This window comes from Micromys minutus (assembly GCF_963924665.1).
Source record: "Micromys minutus genome assembly, chromosome: 2".
NCBI classification, from domain to species: Eukaryota; Metazoa; Chordata; class Mammalia; order Rodentia; family Muridae; genus Micromys; species Micromys minutus.
In genome coordinates, this window is record NC_137971.1 from 70,177,233 (window position 1) to 70,184,775 (window position 7,543).

The 7,543-nt window shown below is 46.6% G+C and overlaps 1 pseudogene across 1 annotated transcript; it reads right to left on the bottom strand.

The window, feature by feature from the left end:
- Nucleotides 1-2,527: 2,527 nt before the first annotated feature.
- LOC308417104 (large ribosomal subunit protein eL14-like) lies at nt 2,528-3,125 on the bottom strand (annotated as a pseudogene). The gene has a single exon. The product of its transcript is annotated as a large ribosomal subunit protein eL14-like (transcript).
- Between the last annotated feature and the right edge of the window lie 4,418 nt (nt 3,126-7,543).

Sequence of the window (7,543 nt, forward strand, 5' to 3'; positions counted from 1 at the left end):
TCAGAGTGGAAGAGTATTAGTAAATGGTGAAAGATCATTCTTGTAATGTTTTGGCAAGGAATGTGGTTGCCTTAGGCCTTCATCCTAAAATATATACCTGAAGCTAAATTCAAAAGTTATGGATTAATGTCATTGGCAGAAAAGATTTCAAGACAACCTAGTATTAAGCAGGTCGCATGGTTATTCGTGACCACTATTATGAAGAGCTACAGTGAAAAGGAGTAAGTAGGGTAAAGAGAAATAAAAAATGTACAGTTTGAAGAAAAGGGGAACTAGGAAATGTAAGGATGGAGCCAAGTCCTGCAGATGGTCCCGAAGCTGTTTGTATTTTAATGTTAATTCCACTCTCCCAAGAAGGGCTGCCTAGTCACATGACTCCAACTGAACCTTCTTATTTTAATTAGTAAAATAAAGGCAATCCAGTGACCGGGTGGGGCGAAGGGGTAGAGAAAAGGGAGTTCTAAGAGGTCAAAGGACAAGAGGTCAGAGATCGAGAGGTAGGAAGAAGGTCAGAGGATGGAGGTTAGAGGTCGAGGCAACATGGAGCTTCCCAAGGACCAGCTGGACCCAGGTGGGACTTATTGGTGTTAAAAAGCTATGAGCATTAAGGATTTTACAGGTCTAATGTCTCATATAGAAGGGCAGTTTGTATCTTTGTCTATTTGATGTAATCTTATTGTGTAGAGGGCTTGTGGATTGAGAGTTGAATATATAAACCTGTATGAAAAGCTTTCAAGCTGTAGAGTTGTGTTTGTGCGGGATTTTGGGGCACAGAAATACCCTGGGACAGAGGCGGAGAACAGGCAGTAGAAAACAACCAAGGGAAGGGAGTTGTGAGAAGTTGAGTCGTGGTGGCAGCTCAGACCGGGTGCCAGAGGAGTGTGCGGCTCCAAACTAAAAACCGGCCTGAGGAATGAGACCTCAGGGCTGGTAAAGAGATAAGCTGCTTTTCAATTTTTTAATATTTTCTGCAACAAAGTCCTGCATTCAAAGAGGTAAAATAATGAAAAGGGAGGCCTGATTCAAAATAGAGCAGAGGAGTAGCACCCTCTGAGCAAGACCCCGCCCAGCTTGTGGATGGGATTAAAGGACATTTTCAGTAGCAAAATAAACCAGCAGCAATGGGAAGCTGGTGCAGACACAGCAGAGAGGAGGTAAAAGGTTTTATATAAAGAGAGATGAGGATTGGAGCGTAACCCAGCAACAGAGCACTTGTCTAGAGCTAGCAATGCTCTCAGGAGTGAGGAAGGGAGGCAGAGCGCAGGAAAGAACACTGAGGCCAAGGAGCACCCATGCAAGGTGTGAGTACACAAGGGTTGATGTGAAGTAGACCAGGATAGCCACTATCATCTATACAAACCTTCTAGAACATTCTGTCTCATACAGCCACAAGGAAATACACACTTGCCCTCCAGAACTAAAAACAAACACAAAGCAACATCATCAGCACAGATACTAAGCTGTCTTTGCTCTCCACCCTAGTCCCATGGTGATCATTTGAACCTAAGTGGGTCCTGGAATGTATAGGTCAAACAGGGACAAGGTGTAGACACATACGTGCACTTGCTCTGTGTGCTTCCCATGGGATGGATCTTGATGACCTCCTTCTGCTTCACTTCTCCAGGAACAGGCTCTGTAATACAGTCCCCCCTCCCCATAGCACCAGAAGAATGGCAGAGAGACAGCAAAGCATAGGAGGTTTTCTGAGACTAAGTGCAAGCATGTGTGTGAGTATACGCATGCGTTTAAGGTTCTTGGGCAGGAACTGACCCTCACGACTTCTTCATTTAGTTCAACTTTCCACTCAGCTTTGGACTTGCTTACATTTTGTTTGGAAATGTGAAGAGGAGTATGTTTGTGCCCTGGCACCTTAGCCATTACCCTTTGGAATGTTAATGTTGTGGCCCCTCACAAGTGGCTGATTCTCAAAAGTCGCCTGGCCAGGGTTGGTGCTCTTCAATCCCTGTTACCATAGTCTTCTGTTTACCAATAGTGAGCTCCAGATGCTGGAAGCCGCTGCTTCCCAGGATCCCTTGGCTGAGGTCATTCTCCCAAAAGACACGTCTCTGAAATGGCCAGTGGTGCCAACCTGAATGCTTCCTCAATGACATCATGTACACACCCCGGGTCTCTTGTCTTCAGTACTGGTAGAGAAAGACGCACAGCTTCAGGGAAAGCCAGAAGGATATTTCTTTCTCCTCTTAAGTAGGGGCCTGCCTGCTTCTTGGGCTCCACAGCTGAGACCTTCGAAATAAATAAAATAAAATTAGGTCCTTTAGGGGGACAATGGTTCCTGTTTCTTGCTTCTATAAAATCCTTGCCTAGATTACATTCTGCAGAGGTACCTAGTCGGGTGTGGTGCATACCTGTAACCCCAAGTCCTGGAGGGCAGAATCAGGACAATTAGGAGTTTAAGGTCTTCTTTGGTGTCTTGGTCACTGTTCTATTGCTGAAGAGATACTATAATCATAGCAATTCTTTTTTATTTTCAATCAAAAAATAAAAAACCTTTATTCCTTGTGTAGCCTCATGCTTTCTTGCCAGCTGCCTTTGGAGGTGCTTTCTGGGCTGACCTTTAGCAGGAGGCGCTGCTGCCTTCTGACCTGCAGCCTTCTTGCCTGGCCCTGTTGCCTTCTTGGCTGGGACTTCAGCTTTAGCAGCAGCAGCTGCTGCAGCAATGGCAGCCTTAGCAACAGCTGCCTTTTTAGGAGAAGCTTTCAGGATAGCAGCTCTTTGAAGTTTCTTTACTTCAGTCTTGATTATTCTGTCCCTCATTTTCTTTGCCTTCATGACTTTGAAATGATCAAAATCTGTCATCTTGGCTTTCCTTTCTCTGGCATCAATTTTCTTGGCCCATCTTGTGGCCGCCCATTTCGTATTGATGTTTGCTTCTCCCAGGCTTTTTGTACGTACTTCTGGCGGGCACTGTGTGGGAACCTGAGGATAAAGTCAGTGAGCTGCCTGCATTTGAAAGGCATGGTCTGTCTCCTCACCCGAGTGCAGGGTCCATCCACTGAAGCCCTGCTCTGATCAATAACATCTGCAGTTGTGACCAGCTTTCCAGCATGGGGCCCAAAGGAAATGTAGGCTACCCTGCCAACCTCCATGAAACGCCTGAACACCATCTTGGCAGCGCTCAGCGAGAGCGACCACAGCAATTCTTATAAAGAGAGGCATTCGGTTGGGGCTGCCTTACAGTTTCAGAGGTTTGGACTGTTGTCATCATAATTGGAAGCATGACAGCATGCTGGCAGACATGGTGCTGGAGACAAGCGTTCTATACTGGGGTCCATAGGCAACAGGAAGAGAGAGACATTTGGGTTTGAGCATTTTAAACTCCAGAGCCCACCCCCAGTGACACACTTTCTTCAACAAGGCCACACCTCCTAATCCCTGTCAAGTACTGCTACTCCCTGATTACCAAGCATTCAAATATAAGAGCCAATGGAGACCATTTCTATTTAAACCACCACACTAGGCTACATAGCAAGTTTGAAGTTGGCCTGGACTCTAGCAGACTCTGTTTTATTGGATACAGACACACACACACACACACACACACACACACACACACACACACACACACACACACGGGGGCAAAGAGCTGTGTCTCAGTTGGCAGAGAGCTTGACTAGCATGGAGAAAGACCTGGGTTCAATCCCAACAATTGCATAAACTGAGCATGTCACGGCCGTAATGTTAGCATTTGGGAGGTGAGCCTTAGTGTGGTAGCTAATCATGGTTATCAACTTGACACCTGGGAATAGTTATTGTCTTTTTCAGATTGGCCTGTGGGAAATCTCTGCAGGACATTTCCTTGATTGCTGACTTTATGGGAGTATCAAGCTCCACTGTGGGCAGCACCATCCCTAGGGAGGTCTGCCTGGAGGTTTAAGAGAGATGGCTGAGGGCTGGAGAGATGGCTCAGTGGTTAAGAGCACTGACTGGTCTTCCAGAGGTCCTGAGTTCAATTCCCAGCAACTATATGGTGGCTTCCAACCATCTGTAATGGGATCTGATGCTCTTTCTGGTGTGTCTGGAGACAGTGACAGTGTATTCATATAAAAAAAATAAATCTTAAAAGGAAGGAAGGAAGGAAGGAAGGAAGATGACTGACCTTGACTCAGGGAGAAGCTAGTAAGACAGCTCCTTTGTTGTTACTTCAAGCTCTTGCCTTCAGTTCTTGCCTTGGCTTCCTTTCATGATGAATTTTAACCTGTAAGAAAAACTGAAGTTGCTTTTTTATTATGATGTGCATCACAACAACAGAAGACAAACTAGAACAAGGAGGTTCATACATTTAAGACCATCCTCAGCGACACAAGGAATCTGAGCCCAGCCTGGGGTACATGAGTCACTATCTTCTAGACATGAGAGGGGAGGCTTCAGACAGAGATGGGCAGTAATGACTAGAAGAGGAGAAACTAGAAGAGTGCTGTAAAGTTGCTCCTGGCCTGAAGCCTGCTGGGATTTGTAGTTGAGCTTCAAAGCAGACTGACATGTGGGACCAGCAAGATGGCTCCATGGATAAAGGCAGTTTGCCACCTAGCCTGACCACTTGAGTGTCTGGACCACACATGGTAGAAGAAGAAAACCGATTCTCACAAGTTATCCTCTAAGTTCCTCATAAGCACTGTGGCATGTGTATGCCCCCCCCCACGATCGTGTAATAAATAAATAAAAATCACCAAGTTTTTTTGTTTGTTTGTTTGTTTTTGTTTGTTTGTTTTGTTTGTCCCTTTCTCCTTGGTCAGAGGCACTAAGACATACTATCAACATTTTTAACCACCATGGGCAACTCGTCCTCAGCAAGAAATAAGACTTCCTGAAGAGTCATGAAAACTTACTATAAATTAACTAGGGCTGGGGGAACTGAGGCTCTAGAAGGTTAAGGCTGTGGCTGAGGGAGGAGCTGGAACCGGAGCCCAGCCCACGTGACCGTCAGAGCCAACTCCGTCATACCCTGTGAGTGCTGGTACTGAGCAGCAAGGGCCGGGGATGAGAGGTTCGGTTTACACATGGGATCCTGAGGGCAGCTGCAGAACTGTGTGATGGTGGTGGGAAGAGGGGCTGGATTTTTAAAAAGGTGTTTGGCAAAGAAGAGAAAACAGTTGAGAGCTAAGTACACGCCCCCACCACCACCTCTTTGGGTCACTGTCCCATGTCAACTTGGCTGTATGAGAGTCCAAGTTACAGACTTTGCTCCCCACTTTCAGGGCTGGGGGCAGACGGTAAGCAATGGAGACTATTAAATATTTACAAAATAGTGGGACTTGGAGCTTGTCTGCTGGCAGCCCCAGGGCCAAATCTGGCTTGTAGACAGATTTTGTTGGGTCTGACTAGTTCTTTTAAAACATTAAAAAAATATTTTTAAACAGAGAAATCTTACAGAACAGATTTCTTGTCTTTCTCGGAAACTAGAAATCTCTCACAACACTGGACCATGTTCCCCTTGGCGGTGACTGAGCATCAGTCTCTTCCTACCCCAACCTGTGGCAGCTGGCACTGCCTCTTGTCCGCCTGGCTGGCTTCTGTAGCCTTGACACTGCCTCCAAGGAATGCTGCTGGCCTAAAGCTGGCTTAGTGTGGACTCAGAAGGGCACTCGGGATTTGAACTCTAGGACCCCCAAAGGATGCTCCCTCTTCACCGAAGGTGTTAGAGAGCCTGAGTAGAGGTGGCTGGGAGCCGAGGAGGCTGTGGGGATCGTTTTTCTAGAGAAATAAACATCCATGTTTGTTTGTTCAGGGTCTCATGTAGCCCTGGTTGACCTGAAGCTTACCGGAGAGCTGAGGATGACTTTGATCTCAGCTCCTTCTTGAACCTCCTGACATTTGGGATTACAGGTACACACCACTGCACCCAGCTTTATGTGATTCTGAGGTCAAACCTAGAGTTTCACGTATCCTGGGCAAGCACTTTATGCACAGAGCTATGTCCTACGCCCCATCTTACCACATTAGGCACAATGGTATCCAGGGCTTGGTTGAATATGGGCTCTACCTTCTAGATGAGCTGATACAAAACTCATTTTCTGCCCTGTGGTAAGAGGAAAGGTGCTAGGCAGACTCAGTGGTTGAGAGGGTGGGGAGGACGGTGAGTCACAGGCCAGTGGAGGAGATTTGCAATAACTGTTCAGATGTGCCCACAAGGAGAGGTTTCGGTAGCGTGGGAAGGAAGAATGAGTGGATTTCAAAGGACTGTACAGGCCCTGGGAGTGCAGCGGGGGACTGACGTAAGTGGCTCTTTCAAGATATTTATTTGCTGATAAAGGGAGTTAAGCCGAGCATTGAGGATTATTCTTTTTGAGGTTACACTTTTTCTCAACTAAGGAGAAGAAGCAGGAAGCTGAGAGACAAGGCAAAAGGAGAAAGAGAAGGATTAGGGATAGAATTTCTCTTGAGGCTAGAAAAGGAGGCCTTTCTTAGCAACAAGTCTGTAAGAAAAAAATGCAGCCTCCATAAGGACCGCCAGCTCACCAGGGCTGGCACAGGTCACAACAGTCGAGGACAGAAAACAAATGTTCTAGAAACTTCTAAAAGAATATTTTTCTTTTTCTTTCTTTTCTTCTTCTTCTTCTTCTTCTTCTTCTTCTTCTTCTTCTTCTTCTTCTTCTTCTTCTTCTTCTTCTTCTTCTTCCTCTTCTTCTTTTTTGGTAAGGTCTTTACTCTGTGACCTTGTCTGGTTTCAAACTCCACCTTTGAGCCTCCTAAGAGTTCAGACTGTAGACATGACCTACCTTGGCCAGCTGAGAAAGTGTTTTCCCAGCCTCTGTGCAGCCCTCAGGCTAGCTTCTATTTGTACCTGAAACTTTACCCTACTGGTTCCAGACTGCCAGGTCCCAGCACCTGTGGCTGCCATACCTGCCACTGGGAACAGAATGATGTCCCATCTGCCTCTCCATCCCAGGATCCCCCTGGTTCTAACAGTATAGACGAGTCTCTGAAGTCCCAGGAAATGGGGACATGCTCTATCATGTGTGTGGGTGTGTACGCCACTCCCCCTCCCCATGCACACTAGCGAGTGCACGCATGCACACACACATGTACGTACATGGAGGAACTTTTTAATTTTGTTAAAGTCAGCAAACCTTGACCTGGGAAGCCGAGCTCTTCTTTATGCTTCTATTGCTATTACTATTGTGTGTTTATATTGAATTATGTATCGAGGGGCCTCTCCCGGCCCCCGGCCCCATGGTTAGGGCTTCCCAGAGATAAATGGAGTCCTATTTCTATACCCTGAGTCAGAGCAGCTTCAGAGCTAGGAGGATGTGGCAGGAGGCACAGGCCCAGCGGCAGGCATAGCAGTTCAGAAAGGGCAGGCCACTAGGGAATGTGGCCTTTTCCACGCTCTCAGAACGTTCAGAACGTGCTGGAACTCGGGAAGAAAGAAACGTATTTGCCCTAGTGATTAAGACATGTTCAAACATTTTCCCAGACTCCTGAACAACCCAAAATAAACTGCAGTCCGGCCTGGATCTCGGCCACTGGCATGGGATTACATCTGTATAATGTTACAGAATGGCAGGCAGGCAGGTGGGTTACG